Below are 15,884 nucleotides of genomic sequence, written 5' to 3' on the forward strand. Positions count from 1 at the left end.
TTGGAGAGATGTCTATTCAAGTCCTTTGCCCATTCCTTTTTGTTTTGTTTTGTTTTTGGCAGTCTAATTATTGTAGTATTATTATTGTTAGTATGTGGGCGAATAAGTGGGTTTTTTCCCCCCAGCTTTATTGAGGTATTATTGACAAACAAATTGACTGTTAAATATAAAATTCTTTTTATTTCAAAGCTGTCTGGCCTGCTCATCTGAGACTCTGGACTTGTTCTGAGCAGCAGGCCTGCTCTAGGGGTCTTGGAGTGGGGTATGCAAAAGAAGTAGCAAAAGACACTGAGGTGCATTTCACTCACACGGAGCCTCTGCATTGAATTTGTTTTTTATTGATGTTTTAATAGTTTTTAACATTGTGAAATTTTGGGTTGTACGTTTTTGTTTGTCCATCACCATATATATGTCTCCCTTCACCCCTTGTGCCCACCTGCCACCCCCATTGCCCCTGGTAACCACAATACAGTTTTCTCTGTCCATGTGTTGGTTTATATTCCACATATGAGTGAGATCATACAGTGTTTGTCTTTCTCTTTCTGGCTTACTTCACTTAACATAATACCCTCCAGGCCCATCCATGTTGTTGCAGATGCCTTTGCCCATTCTTAATTGGGTTACTTGTCCTTTTGCTATTCAGTTGTAATTGTTCTGTAAATAGTCAGATATGACTTGCTTATCAGATTTGTGATTTGCAAATATTTTCACCCATCCTATGGGCTGCCTTTCCACTTTCTTGATGGTGTCCTTTAAAGCACAAAAGTTTTAAATTTTCATGAAGTCCGATTCATCTATTTTTTCTTTTGTTGCTCATGCTTGTGGTGTCATATCTAAGAATCCTTTGTCAAACCCAAGGTCACAAAATTTATTTTACTTTTTAATTGTGGTAAAATATACCTAATCTAAAATTTACCATTTTAAGTGGACGATTCAGTAGTAAGGGCATTCACATTGTTGTGCAACCAATCTCCAAAACTCTTCACATCTGGCAAAACTGAAGCTCTATATTCGTTAAACCCTAACTCCCCATTCTTTTCTTCCTCCTAGTCCCTGGCAACCACCATTCTACTTTCTGTCTCTATGAATTTGACTACTCTAGGTTCCTCATATGAGTGGAATCGTACAGTATTATCCTCTTGTGACTGGCTTAGTCCACTTAGCATGATGTTTTCAAGGTTCATCTGTGTTGTAGCATGTGTGAGAGTATCATTCCTTTTTAAAGCTGAATAATAGTCCATTGTATGTATATATAACATTTTGCTTATCCATTCATCCATAGATGGTCACACGGGTTGCTTACAACTCTTGACTATTGTGAATAATGTCCCTGTGAACATGGGTGTGCAAATATCTGTGTGAGTCCTGATTTAAATTCTTTTGGTGTATACACAGAAGTAGAATTCCTGGATCATATGGTAATTCAAATTTTATTTTATTTATTTATTTATTTATTTATTTATTTATTTATTTATTTATGTGAGGAAGATCAGCCGTGAGCTAACATCCATGCTAATCCTCCTCTTGTTGCTGAGAAAGACCAGCTCTGAGCTAACATCTATTGCCAATTCTCCTCCTTTTTTTCCCCAAAGCCACAGTAGATAGTTGTATGTCATACTTGCACATCCTTCTAGTTGCTGTGTGTGGGACGCGGCCTCAGCGTGGCCGGAGAAGCGGTGCGTCAGTGTGCGCCCGGGATCTGAACCCTGGGCTGCCAGTAGCAGAGCACGCGCACTTAACCGCTAAGCCACAGGGCCGGCCCCTGAAATTTTAATTTCTTGAGGAGAAGGCCATGAAGTTGTACCCCTATGTTTTCTTCTAAACTTTTCATAGTTTTAGCTCTAATGTTTAGGTCTTTGATCCATTTTGAATAAATTTTCATATATGGTGTGTGGTGGGGGTCCAATCATTCCTTTCCGTGTGGCTATCCAGTTTTCCAAGGATTTATGTGTTGAAAAGATGATTCTTTACCTACTGAATGGCCTTGGAAAGCTTGTCAAAAATCAGTTGGCCATAGATATTTGGATGTATAGCTGGACTCTGAATTGTCTTCCATTCATCTCTACTTCTATCCTTGAGGCAGTACTGCACTGTCTCGATTACCATTGTGCTGTGGTAAGATTTGAAAGTAGGAAGTGTGAATCTTCCTACTCTGTCCTTTTCAACACTGTTTTGGTTATTCTGGGTTTCTTTTAATTCCATATCAACTTTAGAATCAGATTGCCAACTTCTCAGAAGAAATCAGCTGGGATTTTTTATAGGTATTGGGTTGAATCTGTAGATAAATTTGGGGATTATTGCCATCTTAACAATGCTAAGTAAATCTTCCTATCCATGAATATGGGATGTTTTTCCATTTATTTAGGTATTTGATATTTCTTCTGAGTCCAGGAGGGCTCTTCCCAACTATTCATTCCATGGCTCCTTCCTGCAAACTGGCCAGCCTACAGCCTAGGTTGTATCTGTGTTGAGTCCATGAATCTCCTCCCAGTTGCCTGTCACATGACCTCCACTGGTTGGGAGTGCCCTTGACCTTGAACTCTGTTGCGAAGGAAGCCAGATCCTTTGAGAAGGTATTGAGAGCTCGCTGTTTCATGGCCTGTTTCTCCTCCTCTCCACTCTCTGAGTGACACCCCCACTCTCGGAGCTGAGCCCTCGGTGGAAGGGCAAGCAGCCTGGAGTCCTCTCAGCTCACCTCTCCTGGCGTGGAGAGCCGCCATCTTGTGAACCAAAGCAAGGACAATGAGGGACCCCATGTTCTCGGTGCTCCAGGCCCCAGGCAGAGTCTCTGTTCTGTGAGTGGGAGTGGGGCAGAAGAAGGGAGCCCATCTCCTGACTGCACGCCCCTGGGACTCAGCACCAGGCCCCTGGGACAGGATGAGAAATGCTGAAGCCCTGCTCCTCCCATGACAGAAGCCCTCCGACTGAGGCTGCAGGAGGGGGAGCCCTGTGTCATGACTACACCACCCTAGAGAGGAGTCTGCACCTTGATGGCCTGGGAGAGGAGAGGGAGGGAGCAGTCTTGGTTCACATGCCACAGACTCTTACCTTTCTGCCTAAACTGTCAAAGACGTTCTTGAATAGCTGTTTCTTCATTTGCTGTTTGTCTTTAGGACCGTTTCCAGACGCTGTTCATGGTTGTTTTAAACAATCATCGCCAGCTTCCTGGGGAGTGGGCGAGCAGAGCGGCTCATGCTGCTGTGCTGGAAGTCGTTCTCAGAGTTTATTTTTGCACCTTCAGGGGTCTCTCTCTGTGGTCTGATGGCTTCTTTGACCTGGAGCTCCAGGATCCCAATGAAGGGAGGGCCACCCTGGGGAGAGCGTCATGCTTCCTCCCCTGATTCTGAAACAGAGGCTGATGCCCCCTGGCCCTGCCCTGCTTTATGCCTGGGGCCTTCATCTTCCAGGTTAGATTTCGGAATCTGGTGAGAACCCTCCTGCTGTGGGCTGGGTTCTCTAGCAGTCTTGGACCTTGACCAGAAAACCATGAGTGTCTTTTCTCTGGTGGTTACTGCTCTTGCGAGTATCTCAGATATTTCCAAAATGGTTGACTTGTATGAGTGCCTGATATTTGTCACAATTGATTATTTTTCTGTCAGTCCTAAGGTGTCCTGTCCCAAGTGAAACTGATGGAAGCTGGTCCAGGTTGTTGAAATCTCACAGACCCCCTCCGTCACCTATGCTCTCCCAGGATTCTCCGTCACAACCAGTGGTTCCTGCTGGTACTGGATCTGCCAGCCCCCGGGGAAGGAGCAGCAGTGGGTCGGAAAACTAAGTGATTCTGGAGTCACAAAATGCAACCCATCCTGCCTGAGCTGCAGCTCTGTCTCCAGAGGCACATCCAAGAACCAGTTGTCCTACAGCTGAGCCCCGTTACTGCCAAAGACATGGCTGTGTGTCACCGTGCAAGATACACACAGGGAGGGGAAGATGGTGTGAGCCCGAGGCAAACCTCCTCTGCAGGGTGGCCAGGGGGACTGGCTGCCGTGGGCGTTCAGGACCCACCGAGCACAGGGCTCAACCCAGGGCAGGTGCAAAGAGAGCCTGGGGAGGGAGTCCCCATCAGAGCCTCAGATTCCTTATACTCATTCACCCGTGAGTCATTTCCATTCATTTATTTAATATTTTCACATATTAGCTTAGTGTCTCTCTCAGGATATCCTTTTCCATAGGGATTATAAAAATGTTTTAAATGTTTATAAATATATTAACAAAATATTTCTGACTAGATATATTTCACCAATCTCTCACTTCAGGCTGACCTTGAAACGCTGCATGAGAAGGAAGTAAAAACTGAGGCAGGCTGGTAAACTGCTGGAGAATTGAAGGCATGTCCCCCTCCACTGCCCTCAAAACCCTTCAGCAAAGACTGGGCGACTCATTGGTTCCAGGCATTTAATCTCTGTGCATACATTAGCTGAACACTGAAGTAACTCAGCAGAGACTCAATGTCTACACACAGCAAAGAAGAAGGGCCTTACAAAATTAGTTCAGGAATGTCACCAAACAAATAGCAACAACAACATCAACAAAAGCATCAACAACAAACCCTGATTGGGGGAGGATCCGATTTCCAGAGTTGCCACATTATGATATTTAAAATGCCCAGTTTTCAAATTAAAATTATTGGACACATTCAAAGACTCATGAATATATGACCCATACACTGAGGGGGAAAAAGCATTGAATAGGAGCTATCTGTGAGGAAGCCAGACACTAGACATACTAGATGAAGATTCAAAATCATTCATTTAAAATATGTTCAAAAACCCCAAAAGAACTCATGTCTAACAAATTAAAGGAGAACATGAGAATAATGTTTTACTAAATAGAGACTATAAAGAAAGAGAGAAATTTTTAAAACAAACCAAATAGAAATTCTGAAGTTGAAAACCACAATAACTGAAATGAAAACTTAACTAGCTTAAGAGCATATTTGACCCGGCAGAAGAAAGATTCAGTGAACATGAAAGTAGGTACTTGGGATTATCCAGTCTGAAGAGCAGAAAGAAGAAGGACAAAGACGAATGCGTCGATCCTCAGAGACTTGTGTGACACCATCAGGGATACAACACAAGCATAAGGGAAGTCCCAGAGGGGAGGAGAGAGAGCAAGATCAGAGTGAATATTTGGACATAGAATGGCTGAAAACTTCCCAACCATGATGAAAAATCCACATTAATTCACATGTCAAGAAGCTCAACAAATTCGAAGAAATATCCCAAAGAGATACATACCTAGACACATCGTAGTCAAACTGTCAAAAAAAGACAAAGGAACTTAGTCATCCTGATGAAGAGTGGTATCTCTTTGTGATTTTTGTTTGTGTTACCATGATAACTTGTGATGTTCAACATCTCATCATGTGCTTATTGTCACTTGTACATTTTCCCTGGATAAATGTCTGTTGAAACCCTTTGCCCATTTCAAATGGAGTCATTTATCTTTTTATTGTTGAGTTGTATTATCTATATCTTCTTGAGTCAGTTTTGTAGATTGTGTGTTTCTAGGAATTTGTCCATTTCAACTAGATCATACAACTTGTTGGTGTACAACTGTTTATAGTATTCTTATAATTCTATTTCTGAAAATAGGTTGTAATGTAATGTTGACCTAAAACAAATGATATAGCCAGTTATTTTACCAGCTAAATGGGTTTATTCGTGAACAGCAAAGAATTGCAGTTTGTTACATGCAATCTATGGTGAACCACAGGCAAGTCCAGAGAAACAAAGGAGAGAAATGTTCTTTTACAGAGGAGAAGGGAGCTCGGAGGGGCTGTTAAAAACAGAGAGTCCAGGGAGGAAGCAGGGAGTTCAGAAGTGTAGTGGCCTTTTGTTGGCTGAGTTATGACAGTCTCTCACTGGCTGTGCTGTTGCCGTGCAGGGAGGAAATCCTCTTTCCTCTTGTTGGAGTAGCAAGTAGTCACTTCCTACTGGAGATGCAAGTACTTCTCTTCCCGCTGGGTCTGCAATTGACATGGGGTGGTGTGTGTGCTCGAGCTCCCCCTTCTGGCCTCCCCACTCATTTTTTTTTTTTTTTTTGAGGAAGATCAGCCCTGAGCTAACATCCATGCCAATCCTCCTCTTTTTCCTGAGGAAGACTGGCCCTGGGCTAACATCTGTGCCGGTCTTCCTCCACTTTACATGGGACGCTGCCACAGCGTGGCTTGACAAGCGGTGCGTGGGTGCGCGCCCGGGATCCGAACCCCGGGGCACCATGGTGGAGCATGCACATTTAACTGCTATACCACTGGGCTGGACCCCCACTCATTTTAACTGAGGTTTCTGTTTATTAATTTTCACAGTCCCCACTTTCATTTCTGGTTTTAGAAATTAGAGTCTTTTCTCTTTTTTTCTTAGTCAATCTAGCTAAAGTTTTGTCAGTTTTGTTGATCTTTTCAAAGAACCAATTTTGGTTTTGTTGATTCTCTCTTGTTTCCCATTCTTGTTTCTTTACATCTGCTCTAACCTTTATTATTTCCTTCCTTCTTTACTTCCTTCCTTCTACTAGCTTTAGTTTCAGTTTCCTCTTTTTTCTGGTTTCTTAAGGTGAAAAGTTATGTATTGATTTGACATCCTTCTTCTTTTTCACATAAAAGTTTACAACTATAAATTTCCCTCTAAGAACCACTTTCTCTGCATCCTATATACGTTAGCATGTTTTGTTTTCATTTTCATTCATCACAAAGTGTTTTATGATTTCTCTTGTGATTTCTTATTTGATCCATTGGTTACTCAGGAGTATCTTGTACAATTTAAATATGTTTGTGAATTTACCTATTTTCCCTCTGTTATTGAATTCTAATTTTATTTCACTGTGGTCAGATAATATATTTTGTATGATTTCAGTCCTTTTACATTTATCCAGAATTGTTTGATTGCCTAACATCTGTCTAACTGGAGAATACTTTATGTGTCCTTAAGAAGAATGTGTATTTTTATATTGAGTCTAGTTGGTTTATGGTTGTTGCGTGATCGCCCCACAGTATCACCGTCCCCTAATTTTTTGATTCAGATGTTGAATGTCATGATGCCATACACTCACCACTAGGACATGAACAGGCGTATTGCTCATGTAATGAGGCATTACGAGGAGAACAGGGTGGTCCCCAGCAGGTCCAAAAATGGCTTGAGAGAGCAGGGCAAGGAGACTGACTTGAGATTTTTGTGGTGGCTTAGGGATTGGGGCTGGGGTGTGACTTTCCTTGTGCGGTTTGAATTTTCCACAAGCACCAAAGGAGGGAGCACCCAGGCTTTCTTATCAGCTTGCCTTGATGTGGGGCAGTAAATGAAAAGGAAGGAGTGAGGCTTAAAGCTAGCATCAAATGTCAGAATCTTGAATCAGACTCTTGATCACAGTTTACCCTGAGATTTGACTGGTGGCTGAAATATGCCTTTTCTCGTTTAATTTAACTCAAACTTCTTTAAGGAAACCAGATGGGTCTCTATGAGGCCTGCAGCTGAGGCTGGTAAGGGAGGTGCAAGTTCCACTGAATGCCTCACTCAGGAGCCCCGCACTGAGCATTCTGAGAAGCGAAACGATCGCCCTCTTTCTCGATGGGACTCTGCAGAGGACAGGGAGCGCCTTTGTGAGGACTCATGTTGTGGCTTCAGTATGTGTAGAGACACGGGACTTTGGTTTATATTGTGGGCATCTGTGAGGCAGGAGATTCCCAAGGTTTAGTCCTTTCCCCCATATCTGCTAAAATGGGCAGAGGGGGCCAGTTGTTGGCCATGGCTTCTGGTGCTGGGTTGACTGATGTTTGCCTTGGCTCCCATCCTTTCCAGGAACATCCTGATTAAGGGACAACTAGCCGCTGCTCTCCACGGAGTCCATGATGTGCCATCTGTAAAGCGTACTAACTCCAACTCCTGTTTATAAATGTTATGTCTTGTTCCTGGATTGATCCTTTTATAATTATAAAACATCCTCCACTGTGTCGGCTAATAATTGTCTTAATCTCCGTGTTGGCTGAGATCAGCATTAGCAGCACAGATCTCTTTTGGAGACTATTTTCAGGTAGTATTTCTTCCCATCATTTTACTTTCAACCTATTTGTGGTGTCAAATCTGAAGGTTGTCTCTTGTCGACTGCGTATATTTGGATCAAGTTTTTCTTTTTTTAATCCGTTCTGCCATTCTGTCTTTTGATTATTTTATCCAGTCACACTTAATATAATTATTGATAGGGTAAATGTATGTCTTCACTTTGCCATGTTTTCTGTATGTATTATGTCTTATTTTCTATTTTCTCTATTCCTCGATAACTGCCTTCTTTGTATGAAATAGATCATTTGTATTTTAATTTCCTTTTCATTTCTTTCACTCTATTTTTTACAAGTTACTTTCTTAGTGGTTGCCTTGGGGACATACATCAACATTTTAACATAGTAAAATGGCTCAGATTAATCTCAACTTACTTTCGATAATAGACAAAGCTCTTCCCCCTGTAGAGCTCCACTCCCTCCTCCGTCTTTGTTGCCATTTTTATCACACACGTGACATCTTTATTCATTGTGTGTATAGATATCTGGTATAAATACCAGATTTAGTATTTCTTAACACAGGAGTCTTTTAAATCAGATAGGAGAAAGAAAGTTACAAAGAAAAATACATTTATTCTGTTTTTATATTTCCGCATAGAGTTACCTCTCCTGGTGCTCTTATTTCTACTGGTTTTTCATTTCAGCCTAAAGCACTCCTGTTAGTATTTTTGTAGGCCAGTTCTGCTAACCTAGAATTCTTTCTGGTTTTGTTTTCTGGGAATGTCTGAATTCTCCTTCATTTTGTGAGGCTAGCTTTGCTGATTGTAGAACTCTTGGTTGACGGTCTTTTTCTTTCAGCACGTTGAATATGTCGTGCCACTGCCTTCTGGCCTCCGAGGTTCTGATGAGCAGTCGGTCCTGATCTCACAAAGATCCCTCGTGCGTGAGGAGCTGCTTCTCTCTGGACGCTTCCAAAATTCTTTCTCTGACTTTTCTTTCAGCAGTTTGGCTATGTTGCGTCCAGGTTGGGTCTCTTTGCGTTGATCCTGCTTGAAGCTGCTGAACTTCTTGGATGTGGACTAACGTTTTTCACCACCTTTGGGAAGTTTTCAGCCCTTATTTCTTCAAATACTCCATCTGTCCCTCTTAGACCACCCATTCTCTCTCCTCCTCCTCCTGGGCCACCCACCCGGCGTGTGTTAATAAGCTTTATGGAGCCCTGCAGGCCTCTGAGGCTACGTTAATTTTTCTTTATTCTTCTTTTGTTTTCTGTTCCTCAGACTCGATAATCTCAAGTAACCTGTCCTCAAGCTCACTGACTCTTTCTCTGCCATCTCAAATATGCTGCTGAGCCCCTCTGTGAAGTTCTCCTCTCTTTTTTTTGTACTTATCCACTCCAGAATTTCTATTTGGTCCTTTTTTGATGATTTCTGTCCTTTGTTGATGTTTTCTATTTGGTGAGACATCATTCTCATACTTTTCTTTAGTTTGTTTGACGTGGTTACCTTTAGTTTCCTTGGACATATTTCAGCTGATTCAGAGTCTTTTTCTAGTAATTACAATGTCTGGGCTTCCTCAGAAAGAATTTCTATTGACCACTTTTTTTTCCTGTGTAGGGGTCATAGCTTCTTGTTTATTTGCATTTCTCATAATTCTTTAGTGGAAAACTTGGCTTTTCAGATAATGTAATATAGCAGCACTGGAAACCAGTTTCACGCCTTCGCCAGGGGGACTGTTGTTGTTATTGCCGTTTGTCCCGTTCTCTGAAGTTTCTGTTAAGTCTGTTCACTTTGTCCTATGTGGCCACATATGTTTCTGATGAAATTGTGGTGAGCTAATGTTTGGACAGAGATTTCTTAAACCCCTGAGGCCAGTAAGTCCTTTGTCTTTGCCAAGGGGCTACGGGAAGGTGTTGGGGCGTACCTGTGATATTCGGTCTCACAGATGAGAAGCCTGCTTTAACCTTCACTTCCTGCCTGCACAGAGGTGAGTGCATGGGACCTGCCAGGTCTTTCCTGACATGAGCGTCGCCCCACATGTGTGCCTGGCTTCTAGAATCTCAAGAATATGGTGGAGCTTTTATTTTCTCTTTCTGTTTTTAAATGGAGGTGAAATTCGCATAACATACAATGAACCATCCAGAAGTGTACAATTCAGTGGCATTTAGTGTATTCACAGTGTGTGCAACCACCACCTCTCTCGAGCTTCAAAATGTTTCCATCACCCCAGGAAAACACCCTGTGCCCAGTAACTAATAACTCTCCACTCCTCTCTCCTCCCGTCTCCTGATAGTCGCTAACCTCCTTTCTATTTCTGTGGAATGGCCTGTTCCAGATATATCACAGAAAAGGGATCACACAACATGTGACATTTCGCGTCTGTCCTTTCACTTAGCACAATGTTTTCAGTTTCATCTAAGCTATCGCGTGTGTCAGGATTGTGTTCCTTTCTATGGTTGAATAATAGTCCCTGTTGTAGATCGTGATTTGTTGGTCCCTTGATTCGTTGCTGCGCATTTGGGTTGTTTCCACCACTTGGCCATCAGGTGTAATGCTGCCGTAACCATTGTGTGCAAGTTTCTGTGTGGACGTATGTTTTCACATCTTGGGAGATGCCTAGGACGGAGTTTCTGGGTCACGTGGTAACTCTGTTTAGAGTTTAATGGCAGCTGCACCATTTTTCATCCCCACCAGCAGTGCATGAGGGTTCCTATTTCTCCACATCTTCTTGTTATTTTCAGTTTTCTGGGCTTTTTTTTCTTTTTCCTTGGTAACAGCCATCCTTACAGGTGTGAAGTGGAGTCCCGTTGTGGTTTTGATTTGCATTTCTTAGTGACCAATGGTGTTGAATATATTTTTGTGTGCTTCTTGGCCATTTGTATATCTTCCTGGAAGAAATGTCCATTCAGGTCCATTTTAAAATCATTGTTGTAGCTTTTCAAAGCCCGCTATGGACATCTCACCCCCAGCTTTTCCTCCTAAGCTTTCTGGTTAGCTTCTTGTTTGTCCCAAATAGTCTCCACTGCCACAAGCAGCCAGTTTTTAAACAGATGTCTGTGGGGAAGTGGTGCTCAGCTGTGCGAGCTCTGAGTCAAGTCAGAAGAGAAGATGGCTGTGGGTGGCGCCTCCCAGGGGCTCAGCTCTCTGGGAAGGAGCTCCAGCCCTGCTTGGCTCTCCTGTGAGGTGCAGGCTGCTGGTTTTAAGTTACCAAAGGGCTGTGGGAGTGGTCGATGGGAACATGGCAAGTTAAACACCATGAAGCTTGCTGTTCTTACGAAGAAGCAGGCATTTTTCTTGATTAAACCATACTCAGATTAGTACAAGAATTTTGCTAATTTCCAGAGTTCTGAAAAGTTTTAATTTTACAAGTTTTGCCACTGTCCTCACTGCTCTTACAGCAGAGAGGATTTGGGGAGGAGGAAATGGTTTACTTTACCATTCTTGCTAAAATCACCCAATATGCATTTTTGACTAACTACTTTCACCTTCAAATAACACTCCACTGCTTCACAGGCCGTGCAGGGACCTCATAACAGAGCGTTGCCCGTTCCTCCCTCCCACCCTTAGAACCGCCGTCATTCATGCCTTAGCCATATGCTGTAATAACTGACCACGTCGTCGGTATTGTCACTATGACCTAACAGTTATTCTTACTTCTCATTCAGTTAAGAATAAGAAATAGAATATTTTATTTCACCTTCATTTGTTCCTTCTCTGATGCACTTTCTTTCTTAATGGAGATCAGATTTCTAAGCTATATAGTTTTATTTCTTTTCTTTTCTTTTCTTTTTTTTTTTCCCAGGGAAAGATTCTCCCTGAGCTAACATCTGTTGCCAGTTTTCCTCTTTTTTTTTTTCCTCCATGTAGTCCCAGCGCATGGTTGGATATCCTAGTTGTAGGTTCTTCTAGTTCTTCTATGTGAGCTGCCACCACAGCATGGCTACTGACAGACAGGTGGTGTGGTTCCGCGACCAGGAAGTGAACCCATCTGCCGAAGTGGTGAGAGCACCAAACTTCAACCACAGGCCATCAGGGCTGGCTCTATGTAGTTTTATTTCTGTTTGAGAAACTTCTTTTAACATTTCTTACGGGGTAGGTCTGCTGACAAACGAATTCTCTGTTTTTGTTTGTTTGAGAAAATCTATTTCTCCTTCACTTTCATGGAATAATTTCACTAGATATAGAATTCCAGATAGGTGGGCTTCCTCCTTCTTTTGACATTGTCACTATTTCACTTCACTGCTTGCCAGAACGGCTTCAGACGTGACATTTGATGTAATTCTTATCTTTGATTTTCTATAGATTAGGTTTTTTATCTATAGATTGGTTTTTTAATCTGACTTTCTTCAATATTTTTAGCACTCTGAATATGATATGCCTTGGTGTGGGTTTTTTCCATCATGAACTATTCTGTTGGTAATGTTTTTTCCCTTACAGTCTGCCTTGTTCAGTATAATATAAATGTACCAGCAATCTTTTGGTTAATGTTGTGTGGTGTATCATTTCTGTTTCATACAATCCAACTTTTTCTATCTTTATATCAAAGTTTGTATCTTATAAGGAGAACAAAGGTCTTTATTTTAAATCAACTCTAGAATTAATGAATTTAATTTCAGTTTAATAACTTAAATCTGGTTGAACTTTCTTTTCTCCATTGTGCATTCCCGTTACCCTTTTCATACTTTCTTTGAGTAGACACTTCATTATTCCACTTTTGTTTTATTGATAATACATGTGCGTACTTTTCCTGTACTGTTAATGCTTAAACTACAGATTACACCATGTAGTTCAGATTTATTAAATTCCAATATATATTAGTTATGCAAATATTTCCTTAGAAATAAAGGTAACTTAGAAATTTTAAACCTTGTCACTTGACCAACTTCACCTTATCTTATTTTCTTTGAATTTTAATTCTAGTTATGCACTTGCTGTTCATATTCAATTCATATGCAATTCGAATTCTCCTAATTCATTTTCTGAGTTCTTACTTGATAGCCGAGTATTGAGTGACATCTCTCTGTTTATCTAGCTATCTAGCTATTGTTATCTTTCATTATTGATTTCCAGATTAATCCTGCTCCGATCATGGAACATACTATGAATTATTTAAATATTTGAAATTGTTTAATATTTGCTTTACATTTAGTGAATGCATGATTGTAAAACTTCCAAGAACTTTTCAAATGTATCATATATTTATAATAAGCACACCCATGTATGTTCGAGATATGTATGTCTCAAACACTGCATCCTATGCATACGTATGTAGAGGGGGGTGTTTGTAGAGTCCATTAGGTCAATTTTTTTTGTTGTTTTATTCAGATGTCCTACATTATTACTGAACTTTTAAATGTTTTTTTCTATCACATTGGTTCTACCAGTGTCTGAGGGATTTGTGTAATGTTTAAATGTGTTAAATACTTACACTATGTTCATGGTTTTGTCCATTTCTAGCTCTGTTCCTTTTCAATGTACGTGTTGAAGTTACAGATCTAGACTTTAAAAAGGAGACTTCATCAGTTCACATTTAATATAATTACTGATATTTTGGGGTTATAGTCCTCTTTATGTTCTACCTTTTCGTGTTTTAACTGCTGTTGCATTTTATCCTCTGTTTGCAAACGTGTTTTTAGCTGGTTCTTGCCCACTAAGGCCACGTCACGAAAGCCTCGGTAGCACAGGAAGATGAGTGTCGACTTCTGGCTCCCTGTGCTGTGGGTCAGTTGTCACGGCTTCACCTCAGGGTTGGCACTGGCCGGGGGCGAGCCACCTTCCTAAAGCACGTTCGTGGCTCTGGCAGAGTTGCAAGAGGGCAAACCCCACATGCCAACATGTTTCAAGACGCTGCTGACTTCACACTCACTGATTTTTCCGTTGGCCAAGAAGTGTCCCATAACCAGGCCTCAAGTCCAGGGCAGAATGCCCAACAAGGCGCACAGGCCGGCAGGCTCGGGCCAGCTACTCACCAGCTCACTTGAGCCCCTAGTGTCTGCTTGTCTTCTTGTCCCGTGGTCCTGTCATTGCCCATGTCCAGTGATCACTGAATGAATGTGACTTGGCTGTGTAAACCCCCGTGGGCGCTTCCTTTCCCCAGAGTGGGTCTGTTCTTTGCTCCACGCCACCGTCTGGAGTGACACCAGTCTGAGACTGAGGTGCATGTGGTCAGGATCAGGACCCTGCAGGTTCATCTGCTTCCGGCCAGTGTGTTCCTGCAGCTGTGTCCTCAGGCGCCTGGGTGGGCCCTGAGCCCTGACTGGCCTCCTGCGTTCCAGAGGGGGCCTTCTGTCACATCCTTCACCTCCAACCTGTGGAGCCTCTAGGTGCACTTGAATGGGATCATGACCACTCTCTCAAGTCACTCTGTCCTTCACGTTGACAGAAGCTTATATTCTGGAAGCGTGGTGGAGGATCAGTCAGAAATAAAATCGTGGGGGTACAGAAAAGAGTCTTCTAGAGACAGGGTTTTATTTTGTGACATTTTAGGCTGTGACGTGTGGATTTGTTTGAGTAATTTTTTTCATTACAGCACTGACTGATGCATAGATCAACTAATCCTAAGTCAATAGAAAAACTATGTGATGGGAAGCATTTCTTTTACTTTCTTTCTTTCTTTTCCTTTTTTTTTGTGCTATTTCTTTCTTTTTTTTTTTAAATTGAGGTATAATTGACAGGTAACATTATATTAGTTTCAAGTACAACATAATGATTTTATATTTGTATACATTGCAAAATGATCACCACAATAAGTCTAGTTAATATCTGTCACCATGCATAGTTACAGAATTTTTTTTCTTGTGATGAGAACTTTTAAGATTTACTCTCTTAGCAATTTTCAAATATACAATACAGTTCTACTAACTATAGTCACTATGCTGTACATTACGTCCCCAGGACTTATCTATTTTATAACTGGAATCTTGTACCTTTTGACTCCTTTCACCCGTTTCCCCCACCCCGCTCCGTGCCTCTGGCGACCACCAATCTGTTCTCTGCATCTATAAGCTTGGTTTTGTTTGTTTGTTTTGTTTTTTAAATTCCACATATAAGTGAGATCATACAGTGTTGGACTTATTTCACTCAGCATAATGTCCTCAAGGTCCATCCATGTTGTTGTAAATGGCAAGATTTCATACATTTTTATGGCTGAATAATATTCCATTGCATATATAGACCACATCTTCTGTATCCATTTGTCCATTGATGGACACTTAGGTTATTTCCATATGTTGGCTATTGTAAATAACGCTGCAATGAACATGGGAGTGCATATTTCTTTTCAAATTAGTATTTTCATTTTCTTCACGAAAACTAAATTTCTGTGATGTCTCCAGGTAGGAAAGCAGCTGAGGCCATGGGACAACTTCTAAGGAGTGGCTGGGTTAAGGGAGCAGCTTACTGCCCAGCCACAACCTGGGCCATGCTCAGGCCCCTGGCTAGGGTAGGGGCAGGAGTGGCTATGGGATCATTCAAGCCTCAGACAGGACCAACATGGGCCAGGCGAAGGCCCAAGAGATAAGCAGAGGAGTGATCCAGACACCACAGCAACCTCCCAGGGCCCTCCTCCATCCCTGCCCTCACACCTGGAGTGCCCAGCCTCTGTGTGTCCAGGACTGAGGGCCAGGAGACAGTGCTCATGGGCATGGAAGTCTTATCAGCAACATCAAGTCAGGCTGAATTTAGTGCTGTCTACTTAAAAGGCAAATTTGTCCATTATTTTATCCTCAAAATGAGTTTATTCGGGAATAGCCACAAGAATTGCAATACAGGATGCGCATGCTATGGCAAACCGCAGGCAAATCCCGAGAACAAAGGAGATGAGCTGCTTTTATAGAGAAAAGGGGGAGTAGGGAGGGGCTGTTCTTAAAGAAAGTCCACTGGGGGAGAGAAACAGTTCA

At 42.0% G+C, this 15,884-nt stretch overlaps 1 long non-coding RNA gene across 2 annotated transcripts; it reads left to right on the forward strand.

Annotated features, from left to right (window-relative positions):
- The first annotated feature begins 3,498 nt into the window (after nt 1-3,498).
- LOC131395479 (uncharacterized) lies at nt 3,499-5,420 on the forward strand. Of its 2 annotated transcripts, none has more exons than XR_009216365.1 (2): nt 3,499-4,095; nt 4,257-5,420. It is a non-coding gene; the product is annotated as an uncharacterized LOC131395479 (long non-coding RNA). The 2 variants fall into 2 exon arrangements; XR_009216364.1 differs by having other exon boundaries at nt 3,499-3,935.
- Nucleotides 5,421-15,884: the final 10,464 nt, after the last annotated feature.

This window comes from Diceros bicornis, chromosome 31, assembly GCF_020826845.1.
Source record: "Diceros bicornis minor isolate mBicDic1 chromosome 31, mDicBic1.mat.cur, whole genome shotgun sequence".
Taxonomy (NCBI): domain Eukaryota; kingdom Metazoa; phylum Chordata; class Mammalia; order Perissodactyla; family Rhinocerotidae; genus Diceros; species Diceros bicornis.